This window comes from Oryctolagus cuniculus, chromosome 6, assembly GCF_964237555.1.
Source record: "Oryctolagus cuniculus chromosome 6, mOryCun1.1, whole genome shotgun sequence".
Classification (NCBI taxonomy): Eukaryota; Metazoa; Chordata; class Mammalia; order Lagomorpha; family Leporidae; genus Oryctolagus; species Oryctolagus cuniculus.
In genome coordinates, this window is record NC_091437.1 from 22,354,172 (window position 1) to 22,370,386 (window position 16,215).

The following is a 16,215-nucleotide window of genomic DNA, read 5'->3' on the forward strand; positions in this document are numbered from 1 at the left end:
CTGCGGGGGCCGGCCCCGCCCTCTCCTGACCTCAAGGGTGAGAGTCGGTTCCGGCGAGGCCTTCTCCCGGCAGGGCACGGCTCCGAAGGCTTCGTGTTCACCGCCCCGGCTTACTCTTCCCCAAAACCAAACGGGGGTGAGATACGCCGTCGCCCCCACTCCACGAGCGAGCAGGCCGAGGCTCGGCGCCCTCCCAGCTGTGTGACCTTGGGCACGCGCCTAGGACTGCAGGCCTCACATCCCAGGTCAGGAGCCAGCTTCCGGGCCGCACAGCCGCAGGGGGCGAATGAATGAGCGACCAAAGGCCCCGGGGGCCACAGCGCTCCCCGCGGGGGTCTCCTTCGCTGGGGCCAAACGCCTGCCCTGGCCTAAGCCGACTCTGGCCGCCCGTTCCGCCCCGGCCGGCGCTGGCACGCACGGGAGGTGCCGGCCGCCAGCGTCCCCAGGCCTGCGCGGGGCCGGGCGCTCGCGGGCACGAAGCCCCAGGCGCTCGCCCAGCGGCGGCAGCGCGGCCCGCACAGGCCCGTAGTCCCGACTCGGTGAGCGTGGGTGGCGAGGGTCTCTGCTGGGCCGGGGCGTTAGGGCCGAGCAAGAGAGGGCGCGCCGGAGAAGGTCACCCAGACGCGCGAGGCCGGACCTCCACGCGGCCCCTCCGCCCCGACGGCCTCTCGTCCCCGGCAGCAGGCGCCTCCGCACACCCTGCGTCGCGCCCCAAGCCCGGGCCCGTCCAAGTCCGCCCGTGCGGCCTCCTCTGCGCGCCGCTGATCCTCGAGGCCCACGCCAGCCGCTCCGTTCCCTCCCGGGCCCGGCTCTAAGCCGGTCGCCCTCGCCCGGTTCTCCCGCTTTCCACCCCCCGGGAGCCCGGCCCGCGCGGCCCAGGACGCATGCAGAGACCGGGCCCGAGGCCGCAGCTCCTACCTCAGCGGCGGTGGCGGCGGGAGCGGTGGCGGCTGCGGCGGAGGCTGCGGCGCCGAGGAGCGGGGCGCAGCGAGCGGCGGGCCGAGGGCGGGGCGGCGCCGACGGCGGCGGCGCGGACCCGCCCAGGCCCTGCGCGCCCGACCAGGCGAGCTCCGCCCCTGGGCCCCGCCCGGGCCTGCGCGCGGCCGGGCCCTGGTCTGGGTGCCCCTGTCCCGCCGGCGCGCTCCCCGGGGTCCCCAACGCCCGCGCCGACGCGGGAGCTTGCAACCCTGTACGGCGCGCGACGACTGCGTGCGCCCGGGCACGGGGCGGCCGGGGGCGCGGGCGGGCGGGCGTGTGCACGGTGTGTGCGTGCGCGGGGACACGCGGGTCACTGCGGGCACCTCCGGCCCGGAGGAAGCAATGGGAAGGGGGAGGGGCTCTTCCGGCTGGTTGGGCGGCGGCCTGGGAGTCACCGCGCTCAGCTCTTGGGCCCCCTCCCGGGATCGGCCTTGGAGCGGCGAGACCCTCCCTGAGTTGGTGCAGCAGCGCTACGGTGACTATGGGTTTCGGCCCCTGTGCCCTGAGCGTACCCTGCGAATCAGCAGCCAGATTCACCAGTGGCGAAGGTACCACGTTTTTAGCAAGTGAGGTTTTCCAGACTCCTGTTGGACCTCAGGGCGCGAGTATATCCCAGGGGTTCTGCCCGCCAGCCGAGGGCGACCTGGGGAAGACGCGGAGCCCTGGTCTGCGTTGGGTAAACGATCGCCTTTTTCCTGGGCTAAGCAAGTGACCTTGCTCACCACCGAGTGTCCCCAGCGTCCTGCGCGAGGCCGCCTGATCCAGGCCTCCAGAGTTAATGGCCTGGGGGGGTGGATGAAGATGGCGCACACCTTTTGCCTTCTACCTACACAAGTCCTCGAAGGCTCTGGGGTCGTGGAGAAGGCGCCAGACAAGTCCAGACACCCACATCCAGCCGGTGTGGCAGAGGCTAAATCGAGGGACACGTGGAGTATGGAGGCTGAGGCACGTGACTCAGGGGTGCTCCAATGGGCGGGTGTTGGGATGTCAGGAGGCCCTGGGGACAGGCTGTACGGGGAGGGGCTCTGAGCAAGTGAAGAAGGGGCAGACACCCCCCAGCCCAGGCCCATGAATTGCCCTTTTCCGAAGGGGACTCGTTGCTCCCAACCTGCCTGTCCCCACCCTAGGCACAAAGGCCCAGAGACTGGCCAGCAGGGAGAGCTGCTAAGTCACCCCGCCACATGCCTGGGGCAGTTTGGGAGGACAGGACCTTAGGAAGGTGGCGCTGATGGCAAGTGTCCTGCCTGGTGGTGCAGCCCAGCTGTGAGGTGGGAGCCAGGGTCCCAGGTCCTCCCTCCCTGCCCCCTTTCAGGACCCTCAGCCTAGGGAGGATTTCCCCCCGCACCTCATGCTGGACCCCATGGGCTGTTTCGGAATGAATCGGCCCCAGCCCTGTGAGGCACTTACCAGCTGCGCAGGAAGTCTGGCCTCCTAGAGCCTCAAGTTCAGAGTGCTGAGTTTAACAAGAGACAAAGAATAAGCGCTCAGTGAGCGGTGCAGAGAATTAGCTGGGATCAACAGAGGACCTGCAAGCCTTGGGCTAGAATCTGGAAGCACTAGAAAGGTGACTCACAGACCCCTCCCTGCTACATCCCTGAGCGAGCGTGAGCAAAGCAGCCTGTTGGGTTGTTTTTATGAGGGACAGAGTTCCTGGGCGCTGGTTCACTCCCCAACTGCCCACAGCAGACAAGTGAGCCAGAGACTCAAGCTGGGTCTCTCCCCTGTGGGTTCCAGGGATTCAACTTCTTGAACCAGCACATACTACCTCCCAAGGTGGGCATTCCTAGGAAGCTGGAGACAGGAGCTGCGGCCAGCTAACCCCCAGGATAAACTTCTGCCCCAAGGCAAGCTCACACCAGCTCTACCACCTCCACCTGCCCTGTCCACCTCCACTGGGAGCTGATGGGGTGGGGTTAGCACCTGACCAAGCTGGGCCAATCATGTCCTCTCTCACAAATCTAAACTAAGACCAAGCCTGGGTGGGGCAGGGGGAGAAAGCTGGAGCTACCCAATCCCTCCTCTGGGAGATTGGAGCCAACACCCCATATTTACAGCTCTCTGAGCCAACAGATTCTCTTCTCATCTAATCTGGTTTGCATCAGACTTTCTTCCAAGAGGAGATGAGAATTTTAATAGTGGCATTGGCTACCAGTGTGAGAAAGTTTCATTTCAGAGAAGCTGTGTTGATAATTAACAAGGTGGAATGCACCCAATGCCATTGCTAGGAACACAGGTTGGGACACTTCCCACCCTTCTGTTTCCAGGGCCAGATGTCCCTGACCTCAGCAGGATTCTTGTCATTAGCAGAAGTGAATATGAGGTTTGTGATGGCAGAAACAAAATACAATTTACTCAAATTAATTTTTTAAAGATTTTATTTATTTGAGAGAGAGAGTTACAGATAGTGAGAGGGAGAGACAGAGAGAAAGGTCTTCTTCCATTGGTTCACTCCCCAAATAGCCGCGACGGCCGGAGCTGTGCCGATCCAAAGCCAGGAGCCAGGTGCTTCTTCCAGTCTCCCATGCAGGAGCAGGGGCCCAAGCACTTGGGCCACCTTCTACTGCTTTCCCAGGCCACAGCAGAGAGCTGGATGGGAAGAAGACTAGAACCGGTGCCCATATGGGATGCCAATGCCGCAGCCAGAGGATTAACCTATTGCGCCACGGCACCAGCCCCTCAAATGAATTTTTTAAAGATTTATTTACTTTTTTTTTTTTTTTTTTTGAAAGGCAGAGTGACAGGCAAAGAGGGGAAAGTGAAAGAGCTCTTCCATTCAAAAGTTCACACCCCAGGGCCAGCACCGTGGCACAGGTTAATCCTCTACCTGCAGTGCCGGCATTACATATGGGTGCCGGTTCTAGTCCCGGCTGCTTCACTTCCAATCCAGCTCTCTGCTGTGGCCTGGGAAAGTGGTAGAAGATGACCCAAGTCCTTGGGCCCCTGCATGCATGTGGGAGACCAGGAAGAAACACCTGGCTCCTAGATTTGGATCAGTGCAGCTCTGGCCATTGCAGCCATTTGGGGAGTGAACCAACAGAAGGAACACCTTTCTCTCTGTCTCTCCCTCTGTCTGTAACTCTACCTCTCAAATAAATAAATAAAATTAAAAAAAAAAAAAGTTCACACCCCAAATGGCTCCAACAGCCACAGATGATCCAAGCCAAACTTGGGAACCTAGTACTCAATCTGGGTCTCCCACTTGAGTGGCAGGAACCTAAGTGCCTGGGCTTATCCTTCACCACATTCCCCGACTCTTTAGCAGGGAGCTGGATCAGAAGCCGAGCAGCTGGGATGTGAACCAGCACTCAGATGGAATGCAGGTATCACAAGCAGTGGCTTAACCTACTGCACTAGCCTTTCTAACCATTTCCCAATGAATTCCTCAGACTGGAGCCTGGGTAGGAGTGAGAATTGAGGATGTATGGCCAAGGGTCTCAGGCTACACTCCCCACCTTGTGCCCCAACACTTGTCATCCAGGGAAGGATGTGGCTCTGGGTGACAGGGACAGTGGTGATCACTTGGGAAGACAGGATGTACATAATCCCAAGATAAGCCCAGCAAAATTTTCTCCTGCACATGCAAAGCATGTTTTAAATGGTTCCAAAAGTTTTCAAAGTATCCAGGTTTTACAAGAATTCTATGCAGACAGACACAGAGAAAGACTGGAAAGAAACATACTAATGAACTAATGAACTATTTTTGAAAATTAATGGTTTCGGGGCCGGTGTTGTAGCATAGCAGGTAAAGCTGCCACCTGCAGTGCCAGCATCCCATATGGGCACCAGTTTGAATCCTGGGTGCTCCACTTCCCATCCAACTTTCTGCTATGGCCTGGGAAAGCAGTAGAAGATGGCCCAACTCCTTGGGCCCCTACACCTGTGTGGGAAAGCTAGAAGATCCTGGCTTTTGGTTTCAGGTCAGCACAGCTCCGGCCATTGTGGTCAGCTGGGGGATGAACCAGCGGATGGAAGACCAACCTCTCTGTCTGCTTCTTTCTGTAACTGTGCCTTTCAAATAAATAAATAAATCTTTTTTAAAAAAATAATGGTTTCAATTTCTGATACTACAAGTGATTATTCTCCTTCAGCTCTTTTTCCATTTCTCATATATTCTTTAATGAGAATATACTGCCTTTATTATTAAAAAAAAAAAAAAAACTTTTTCATGAAAGCCAAATGTAGTTAATCAAGGGAGGGAGGCTGGGTAGACATGAAACACTTTGGAAAGCCATTGGGCAATGTGTAAGAACTGCAGACCTCCACTTTTCTCTGACCTACTGCTGCCAAGTTCTGCTAAGACACAGTCCTCAGGACGGGAACTGGAAGCAGGGAACACGGGAGCAGCCCGGGGTGGAGCCCAGCCTGACCTCCAGCTGGAGCACCAGGAAGTAGGTCCAGCCTTGAGGGAAGATAATTACAAACACTTGCCCTGGGGAAGGGAGTTCTGTTACAATGTTCATAGACTCCGTGTTACTGTAACCAACACGAGAGAAAAAACTTGGCAGGCAGAATAATCCATCCAATAAAGAAGCCCACACCGCGGCCAGCACTGTGGTGTAGTGGGTAAAGCCACTGCCTGCAGTGCCAGCATCCCATATGGGCGCCGGTTCTAGTCCCAGCTGCTCCACTTCTGATCCAGCTCCCCACCATGGCCTGGGGAAATCCTTGGGCCCCTGCACCCGCGTGAGAGACCCAGAAGATGCTCCTGGCTCCTGGCTTCAGGTCTTCCCAGATCTGGCCATCGGGACTATTTGGAGACTGAACTAGCACATGGAAGACCTCTCTCTCTCTCTCTCTCTCTCTCTCTCTCTCTCTCTCTCTGCTTTTCTGTAACTGTGTTCTTCAAATAAATAAATAAATCATTAAAAAAAGTCCACAACAACTGATCAGAACCTGTGGGTTTATTTCTTTAAATGTCAGAGGAACTTAATGGGTATGATCATGTTAAGGATTTTTTTTTTTCCATTTTATTTGAAACAGAAATCTACTCACTCCCCAAGTGCCTGCAAAAGCCAAAGCTAGGCCAGCGCTAAGCCAAGAGCCAAGGATTCAATCCAGGTCTCCCACGGGTGTCAGGAACCCAGATATGTGAACCACCTGCTGCTGCCTTCCAGGGTCTGCATTAGTAGGAAGCTGGACTGCAAGCAGAGGAGCTGGGACTCGAGCCAAGCACTCAGGGGATGTGCACATTCCAAGCAGCAATGTAACTGCTGCACCAAACGCCCACCCCAGTGATCTTTTCTATATTTTTTAAAATGTTTATTTATTTATTTGAAAGAGTTACACAGAGCGAGGAGAGAGAGAGAGAGAGAGAGAGAGAGAGAGGTCTTCCATCTGATGGTTCACTCCCCAATTGGCAGCAATGATCGGAGCTGCACCGATCCGAAGCCAGGAGGCAGGAGCTTCTTCCAGGTCTCCCACGTGGGTGCAGGGGCCTAAGGACTTGGGCCATCTTCCACTGCTTTCCCAGGCCATAGCAGAGAGCTGGATCGAAAGAGGAGCAGCCAGGTCTCGAACTGGCACCCATATGGGATGCTGACTCTTCAGGCTAGGGCATTAACCCACCACGCCACAGCGCCAGCCCCTATGATCTTTTTTTTTTTTTTTTTTTAAACAAAAAATCTGGGGCCAGTGTTGTGGCACAGTAGCATCTCATATGGGTGTCAGTTCAAGTCTCAGCTGCTCCACTTCTGATCCAGCTCCTGGGAATGTAGCAGAAGATGGCCTGCATGCTTGGGCTCCTGCACCCATGTGGGAGACATGAAAGAAGCTCCTGGCTCCTGGCTTCCCTGACCAATGTGGCCATTTGAGAGTGAGCCAGCACATGGAAGATCTCGATTTCTCTCTCTCTCTCTCTATCTCTCTCTATCTCTCTCTCTCTCAAGAGTTCCATCTGGGTTTCCAACATGAGTGGCATTAGCCTGAAGCTAGATCAGAAGTAGAGCAGGGGCCAGCGCTGTGGCACAGCGGGTTAACACCCTGGCCTGAAGCGCCGGCATCCCATATGCGCACCGGTTCGAAACCTGACTGCTCCTCTTCTGATCCAGCTCTCTGCTATAGCCTGGGAAAGTGGGAAAGCAGTAGAAGATAACCCAAGTCCTTGGGCTCCTGCACCCATGTGGGAGACCCACAGGAAGTTCCTGGCTCCTGGCTTCAGATCAGCACAGCTCCGGCCATTGCAGCCAATTGGGGAGTGAACCAGCAGATGGAGGACCTCTCTCTCTCTCTGCCTCTCCTCTCTCTGTGTAACTCTGACTTTCAAATAGCAAGTGCATCACACTGCCACCCCACTGCATTCCAACTTTCAAGTAATGTGGTGAATGTATTAAATCCCACCAATCATGCAAAGAGGCAGAGGCTCTTGCCGAGTGCAACTTGGAGTGAGCACAGGTGTCCCTGCCACTGTACTGCACCCGCAGGCCTCCCTCGAGCCTGGCAAAGGTTGCTGCGGGCGGGTCAGAGACGGGCGTGGTGTGCTCAGCAGATCCAACAGCCTCCTGCTAGAGACTCCTTCAGAAAGGATGAAGTGAAGAGGGGAAAATCTGGCTGGAATCTCACCTTGTTGCAAGGCCCAGGACCATTCTCACAGCCCCAGCAGTGAGTGGACACATGCAGTTTGCCCTGAGCGCAAGGTGAAGCCACCTCTTCCCCCCTGACCTTTAACCACTGTCCCAGTCTCTGGTGCCGTGGTGTCTGCACTGCCTTGCTTTTATTATATAAAATGTGGACACGGTCAGAGGGAGTTTAAATAACCCTGAGTCTTGGTGGCAGCCTGGTATACCTGCTCATCAGGACTGGCTTTCAGGCAATTACTGTCCAAGCCTTCCATGGAGGGTTGTGTGACTTACACACTGCACAAGCACAAGCTAAGGGGACATCCCATCCATGCACAGCTCATGAAGTTGGGGTCCCAACAAGACTGTGTCAGCCACAAGGAAGGGGGCATGTTTCTGCTCTCACAGTCAGTATGGGGGTATCTCTTGCTCTGTGTTGTCTGACTGCCCCTGGAACCAGCCTGCCTTCCCCGTTCTGTGTCCTTCCAGGGTGCCCACTCATCCTCAGTGTGCAATCGAGGTGAATAAATGAATGACAGACTAGTGGATGAATGACACGACCTGTAAGGCAGCTGACGGGCTTGGAGCAGCTTACCAGCCCTCTGCGCAGGAGGCTTGCCTGGGGTCCCCAAGCAAGTGCCCCGGGGGTCACCAGTCCTCCAGGATGGACACACTCACGGCCTGTGTGGGCTGGGCACTGCTCTCTCTGCGGTATCATAGATTCTGGTCTTTGTCCCCAGCCTGTGGAAGGCAATCTCTCACCCTGCAATGTCACGCTGGATGGGAGTGTCATTACTCAGGGTGGGAGCCAGCCACGCCACATAAACCAACAGTGTGATTTAGGGTAGGGACTGGCTGCACCAGATAAGCCACCAGTGTGACTTAGGCACGAGCTTTGAGCCAAGCAGGACTGGGAGGGCCCTGGATGAGGGAGCTCAGCTACCTTGGCAGTCAGCCTGGGAGCAACAAGGAGCGCTCTGGCCACCAACACCCCAGTGAAGAATGCCGGTTGGCAAAGTTCCATGTGTGCTGCCACACACGGGGGCCGGGAGGCAATGCACCTTCCGTGGTGCCACCAGAAGGCGACAACCAGACACTCGGTGTCAGGGGCCCCCGTAGCCTCTGCCCAAGCAGGCACCATCCCTTGGCTGATCTGAATCCTCTCCTTTCCCCTTTAAAAAAAAATCCATAACTGTGGAGCTGGCATGTGGCGCTGCTGGTTAGGCCTCCGCCTGTGACACTGGCACCCATATGGCTGCCAGTTTGAGTCCTGGCTGCCCCATTTCCAATCCAGCTCCTTGCTACTGCACCGGGGAAAGCAGCAGACCAAAGCTCAGGTGTTTGGGCCCCTGCACCCACATGGGAGTCCTGGAAGAAGCTCCTGGCTCCAGGTTACGGCCATCTGGGGAATGAACCCAGATAAAAGACTTCTCTCTGTTTGTCCCTCTCCATTTCTCTCTATAGCTCTGCCTATCAAATAAACCTCTTTTTTAAAGATTTATTTCTTTATTTTAAAGTCAGAGTTACACAGAGAGGAGAGACAGAGACAGAGACAGAGACAGAGACAGAGAGAGGTCTTCCATCCCCTGGTTCATTCCCCAGATGGCTGCAATGGCTGGAGCTGCACATTCTGAAGCCAGGAGCCAGGAACTTCCTCTGGGTCTCCTATGTGGGTGCATGGGCCTAATTACTTGGGCCATCTTCTATTGCTTTCCCAGGCCATAGCAGAGAGCTGGATCAGAACTGTAGCAGCCTGGACTCGAACTGGTGCCCATGTGGGATGCCGGCACTGCAGGTGGCAGCTTTATCCACTACGTCACAGCGCTGGCTCCTCAAATAAATCTTTAAAAAATGAAAAACTATAGCCATGGCTATGACACAGACCTGGGGGAAGGCTGTGTGTCTTTCTAGTGAAGACTCAAATGTAAGGGTGGCCTTGGGGACTCTCATACTTGCTGTTAGTGTCGGCAGTGAAGGGACCTTACTGACTGCTCCCTCCCCAGGTACTGACATCTGACTGTGGTCTTGTAAACTGCATTGTTTGTAATGCTCACCACCCATGGCTCACACACACACATACTTTTGTGCACACATGCACAAGCACACAAATACACATGAATGCACATACACATTGCACATTCACTGACACACATATGCAAACACAGGGACACACCCAGCCATGCACATGCAGGCATACACGTGCACTGCACACATGTGGACACATAGATACATGCACACATATGCAGGCCCATGTGCAAGCATGCACACACACAGAAACACACACATGCATGTGTGTGCACAGATATGTGGAGTTTCTCCAGCTGACTGAAATCTGCCATCAGGTCAGGCGCCTGCCCTGGCTGAGGCCACTTTGCCCAGAAGTTCAAGTTCTTATCCCACCAAGGTGGCCTCCAGGAGCTGGGGAGTGCTCGCCTCTTCTGTCCAGCTTCAGAGGAGGGCTTTGTTTCAGACATGGCAATGGGAGCCCTGAGTGTCCCTACCTTGTCCCCTGTCCTCTCCTGCCCCCATGACCTCCTCTGGAGACTGTAGGGCATGAGTGGACCATCAAGATTTTCTCTGGAGATGCCCAAGCCTTCCCAAAATGTGCCAGGTCCCTCCTTGCTCAAACACCACTGTGTCCCCAGCTGCCCACCCAGAGACGGCGGAGTCAGCACGGCTGAGGCAGGGGCAGCCTCAGACGCCTCTGCAAGGTCCAGAGTTTCAGGTTCAAATCCAAACTTAGCATCTCTGCTCCCTGAGGGTACAAAACAAGTTCTTCCAGACTCTTATGTAAGGTGATTAGGCCTCTCCTCACCCCTGGGAGACTCTGGCTTCCTCCTCATCCTCCCCTGCAAACCAGGGGCCCCCCAACACGAACCCCACAGTGCATCTGCAGGAGAAGAGAGGCTGGCGTGGCTTCCTCCCCACCTGCTGTGACTTTCTCATCCGACCCCACCCACCCAGCCACAGGGGACTGTGCTCTATGGCCTTGCTGTCAGCCAGGTGAGCGCACCTCCTACCGGAGGTCATGGGACAGGCTGCTTGGTTACAAAACATTCTGGGAAAATCAACAAAGCTAGGAAGGCCTTAAGAGACACAAGGTGTCCTCCAGGGACACCAACACCCAAAACGTGAATTGAGGACACAGGACTGGCAAGGGGATGCTTCTGAAAGTGGGGTGCATGTGGGCGTCACCTGGTGCATGGAGGATGTGCAGGTGGTGGTGAGCACCCAGAGCCTGGGCTGGGGCTGGCACTTGCACATGTGATGAGTAAGCCTGGAGCAGCAGGCTCGGGCGGAGGCTGCCATCTTGTCTAATATCCTGGACAGTAGTCCAGGGTGGGGCTGCCATAACCACCCGCCCCCTGGAGGTCTGAAAGAATCAGCTCAGAAAATGGGGCTTGACGCCTCTTAGGCCACTTTCTAAAAACACAATACCGCAGACGGGGCAATATATGAGGAACAGAAACACTGGCTCACAGTTCAGAGGAGAGAAGTCCAATACCCCTGTGCCAGCATCTGGCAAGGACCACTTTGCTGTGTCACCCACAGCGGACAGAAATGAAGGGAAGGTGAGAGGAAGAAGAGGAGGAGACGAGAGGAGGGGGTGAATCCACTCCTGAGATCTGGGCATGGGTCCATTCCTGAAGGCGGGGCCCTCGTGAGTCATGCAGCTTCTTATGGTACATATTTATTTGAAAGGCAGAGTGACAGAGAGGGAGAGACACAGAAAAAGATTTTCCAGGCACTGGTTCACTCCCCTCAAATGCCTGCAGCAGCAGGGCTGGGCCAGGCTGAAACCAGGAGCCAGGAACCCCATGTGGGACTCCCCCATGGGTGGAAGAGACCCAAGAACACATGCCAAATTCCACTGCCTTCCCAGAGACAGTACTTGGGAGCTGGATCCAAACAGAGCAGCCAGCACTCCAACAGGCAGAGGGGATATGGGCTTCCCGAGAGGTGGCCTGACCCCCGCTGCCACATGCCAGGCCCTGAAGCTGCTCTTTGAAGACCCGCTTCCCTATGCTTAAACAGCAGTCACAGTTCAACTTGGGTTTTGGGGAATGAGTACTGAAGCCTTAGCAACCCATCTTCAGCATCTAACACCTGTATGTGCCTCTGCAGGGGGCGGGGCTTCACTTCTGACCTCATCCTGCCCCTGCCACTCAAAGGCCATTCATTCTGCCAGTATATGCCACAGGCTGAGTTTTCCAAACCCTGCACTAAGCATGGGGGCAAAACGGGGGGGGGGCGGCACCATGGCGCAGTAGGTTAATCCTCTGCCTGCGGCACCAGCATCCCATATGGACGCCGGTTCTTGTCCTGGCTACTCCTCTTCCAATCCAGCTCTCTGCTGTGGCCTGGGAAAGCAGTAGAAGATGGCCCAAGTCCTTGGGCCCCTGCATGCATGTGGGAGGTCGGGAAGAAGCACCTGGCTCCTGGCTTCAGATCGGCACAGCTCCAGCAGTTGCGGCCACCTGGGGAATGAATCAACAGAAGGAAGACCTTTCTCTCTGTCTCTCCCTCTCACTGTCTGTAATTCTACCTCTCAAATAAATAAATAAAATCTTAAAAAAAAAAAACAAAAAAAAAAACCAGAGTAGTGGGGACAGACAGACCCGAGCCCTGTCCATGTGGAGCTTACAGTCACAGAGGAAGATAGACTTTGCCTAAACTGCACTCATGTACACTGTGGACACCGATACCTGCTATGGAAGAAAGGTTCTTAAGAACATTCATGGGCTGGCGCCGTGGCTCAATAGGCTAATCCTCTGCTTTGCGGAGCAGGCACACCGGGTTCTAGTCCCGGTTGGAGCGCCGGATTCTGTCCCGGTTGCCCCTCTTCCAGGCCAGCTCTCTGCTGTGGCCAGGGAGTGCAGTGGAGGATGGCCCAAGTACTTGGGCCCTGCACCCCATGGGAGACCAGGAGAAGCACCTGGCTCCTGCCATCAGATCAGCACGGTGCGCCGGCTGCAGAGCACTGGCAGCGGCGGCCATTGGAGGGTGAACCAACGGCAAAGGAAGACCATTCTCTCTCTCTCTCTCACTGTCCACTCTGCCTGTCAAAAAAATTAAAAAATTAAAAAAAGGAGCCGGCGCCGTGGCTCAATAGGCTAATCCTCCACCTTGCGGCGCCGGCACACCGGGTTCTAGTCCCGGTCGGGGCGCCAGATTCTGTCCCGGTTGCCCCTCTTCCAGGCCAGCTCTCTGCTATGGCCAGGGAGTGCAGTGGAGGATGGCCCAGGTGCTTGGGCCCTGCACCCCATGGGAGACCAGGAAAAGCACCTGGCTCCTGGCTCCTGCCATCGGATCAGCGCGGTGCGCCGGCTGCAGCGGCGGCCATTGGAGGGTGAACCAACGGCAAAGGAAGACCTTTCTCTCTGTCTCTCTCTCTCACTGTCCACTCTGCCTGTCAAAAAAAAAAAAAGATTTAGGATACGCCACCCCTGCAGCAACCAATACTGAGTGCCGGGCTCCTGCTTTCAGCCTGGCCCAGCCCTAGCACGCATTTGAGGAATGAACAGAAGCTGGAAGATCTCTGTCTGTCTCTGTGCCTTCCAAATAAATAAAAGTAAATAAGTCAAGCCTATTTTATGGGGCCAGTGCTGAGGCACAGTGGGTTACCGTGCCACCTGGCACACTGGTATCCCATACTGGAACAGGGTTAAAGTCCTGTCTGCTCCTCTTCTGAACTAGCTCCCTGCTAATGTACCTAGGAACACAGCAGAAGATGACCCAAGTGCTTGGGTCCCTGCACCCATGTAGGATACCCAGATGGAGCTCCTGGCTCTTGGCTTCAGCCTGGCCCAGCCCCTGTCCTTGAGGCCATTTGGGCAGTGAACCAGCAGATGGAAGATCTCATTCAATCTGGCTCTCTCCTTCTGCTGCTCTGCCTTTGAAATAAACAAATAAGTCTTTTAAGAATCATACATCTTCTTAAAAAGGCTGGTGGGCCAGACTGACAGCTGGTGAATGAACATGGAACATGACATAGAGGGCTGTGACAGCACACGGGAGGTTGAGACTGGTGGGGGGGCAGCAACTCAGGATGGTCAGGAATGGCCTCTGTTAGGTTGCTTTTGAGCACAAACAAATGAAATGGGCAAGCATCCAATGGGGAGCCCCGAGGCAGCCCAAAGGCAGTGAGTGTGGTGTGTTTTCTGAAAGATGGCGGCCGGTTCCTCCCACCCTCCCCCTTGTGAAGAGGTGGAGCGTGGGCTGGGGCTGTGGTGCAGCAGCTTAAGCCGCTCCTTGGCACGCCCGCATCCCAGACCAGTGCACTGTGAGTCCCGGCTGCTCTGCTTCTGATCCAGCTTCCTGCTGATGCATCCCGGGAGGTAGCAGATGATGGTCCAAGTACTAGCGTCCTTGCCACCCATGTGGGAGACCCGGATGGAGTTCCAGGTTCTTGGCTTCAACTTGGCCCAACCATGAATGTTGCAGGTATTTGGGGAATGAAGTGTAAATAGAAGAACTCTTTCTCTGTCTCTCCCTCCCTGTCACTCTTTCAGATAAATAGGTATTATAAAGAAAAAAAAGGAAAGAGGAGTCTACTTGCTCTCCTATTGAAATGGGGCTGTCCTTGAACACGGTGAAAGGGACCCTGTGCCAGCTCTGGGTCCTGACCACAGAGGCCAGGCAGCTTCCCCTCTCTGCTCTTGCAGTCTTGAGCCCACCACCTGGGTCCGACCACATGCGGCAGAGAAAGCCCCAGCTGCCACCCATCCCCATCCCTACCCCAGACAGCTAAACCAGCAGACATGTGGTAGAAGCCCTGGCCAAGCCGCAGCTGAATGCCAACAGACATGGCCCCAGGCAGCACCACACAGAACAGAAGAGCAGTCCAGGTGGGCTACTGCAGTAGCCCAGGCTTAGGACAAGGGCAACAGCAGGTGTAGGGAGACATGGATGAGTGAGACTTACCTGGGAAGTAGGACTTGCAGGGCTCCACAGTGGGGTGACACATCCTGCTGTGTAACCCAGGAGCTCCTGATTTGAAAGCACGGGGACGGGGGTGGATTCAGGAGAGAGGGTGAGTGTGGATCTGGGGCAGGGGTGGGCTTGGGAGGGATGGTGATTGTGGGTCTGACCACTGGTACCGCCAGCCTGCTGCCTTTTCCACTAAGCTGAGCGCGAGGGTGAGGGTCACCTCTGGAATCGTCACCAGTCTGCCCAGAGGCAGTTGTCGCAAGGCAAGAAGTCAGATTCTGCCCACAGTGTCCCCATCCTGCTGCACCCTGAATCAGAGTCTACAGAGCAGAAACCACAGTGTCTACAGAAGGGAGAGGGAAGTAACTAAGTCTAGGCAACTCAAACTTGACACACACAGTAGGAAAACATCCCACGTCTGCGGACTCCCCGGGCTGCTGTACTCCTGGCTAACTCGCTGGGGCCTCTGGGGCCCAGTCCTAGGGAAAGGCCCTCACCAGACAGCTCAGTGGCGTCCACCTGGTGGGTAGGTTGCTTCCCTGTGTTGCTCAACCTGGATGAGCCATGGGTGCACTGCCACCAATTCACCAACAGGTGGCAGCACGCTCCAAGTCTGCCACTCTAAACCTGCAGGGCCTCTGAACGCTTAAATTTTCCAGACAGCATTTCTGCAGTGCAAAATGGACCTGAGTCTCCTTCAGTTACAGAAAAGAGAACAGACTGACAAGGAAACATTACTAAGACGAGCTCATCTTTATGAGATTTCAGACTCATAAGGTGTTAGCCTGTTTGCTTGTTTTAAGATTTATTTTATATACTTGAAAGGCAGAGTCACACACACAGAGAGAGAGAGAGAGAGAGAGAGAGAGAGAGAGAGAGAGATATCTTCCATCTGCTGGTTCCCTCCCCAAGCAGCCGTACTGGGTGAGGCTGGTCAGGCCGAAGCCAGGAGACGGGAGCCTCCTCCAGGTCTCTCATATGGGTGCTGGGGCCCAAACATCTGGGCCATCTTCTGCCACTCTCCCAGGTGCATCAGCAGGGAGCTGGATCAGAAATGGAGCAGCCAGGACTCGAACTGGTGCCCAAATGGGATACTGGGGCTGCTGTACCACAGTGCCAGCCCCTGGTCTGGCTCTTTGACCCAGCTCTAAGGTCAATGTGGTGGTGCAGTAGAGGGGTGGTACTGCCGACATCTCCATGAGAGACCAGGGGCTCTGCTCAACACCCCACCAGGACAGCACCGCTGCACAAGGATGTCCAGCCAGGAACCCCAACAGCGGCCAGGCTGGGAAGCACTGATTCAGCTCAGTGTCAACAGCCCGCGCAATGCTCAGACTAGACAATCCCCAGACAGCCCCTCTCCCACCCCGTCACCTTCCCGTCACCTGCAGCGTCTCCTTCCAGCAGACCCACCAAAGTCACACCCCCGCCACAGGTCCCAGCTGCATGCGGGGCCCTGGAGAGACAGCAGGCATCGAAGAGACGCAAAGCTCAGGCTGCAGAGAGACATTGTGTCTGCAAACGCGATAGGAGTCACAGCGGGGACAAAAAAAGGACTGAGACATAGGATGACACAGGGGTAGGGGGGCAGCCGGAGCAAAGAGGGTCTGAAAAGCCTGCGGTGAGGTGGTGGCTGGGCTGAGGGCCCCTGCAGCTGCCAAGACAAGAGAGCCAGCGCTGGCCTGCACTTCTAAACCACCAGAGATCCCTGCACCAACCGTGACTGAAACCCTGTTCTCTTTTTGCATAAAGA

The 16,215-nt window shown here is 55.7% G+C and overlaps 1 protein-coding gene across 6 annotated transcripts in view; it reads right to left on the reverse strand.

Moving 5' to 3' along the window:
* VDAC1 (voltage dependent anion channel 1) overlaps nt 1-16,215 on the reverse strand; it is a 55,095-nt gene that overhangs the window by 26,729 nt on the left and 12,151 nt on the right. For 2 of the 6 annotated variants that reach the window (XM_070074967.1, XM_070074968.1), the window contains one exon: nt 2,386-2,431. The gene's annotated coding sequence lies outside the window, so the exon portion shown is untranslated. Of the gene's footprint in view, nt 1-30; nt 455-918; nt 1,296-2,385; nt 2,432-16,215 lie in introns of those variants that run through there. The other 4 variants (XM_008254831.4, XM_051843240.2, XM_070074964.1 and 1 more) reach the window with 4 other exon arrangements.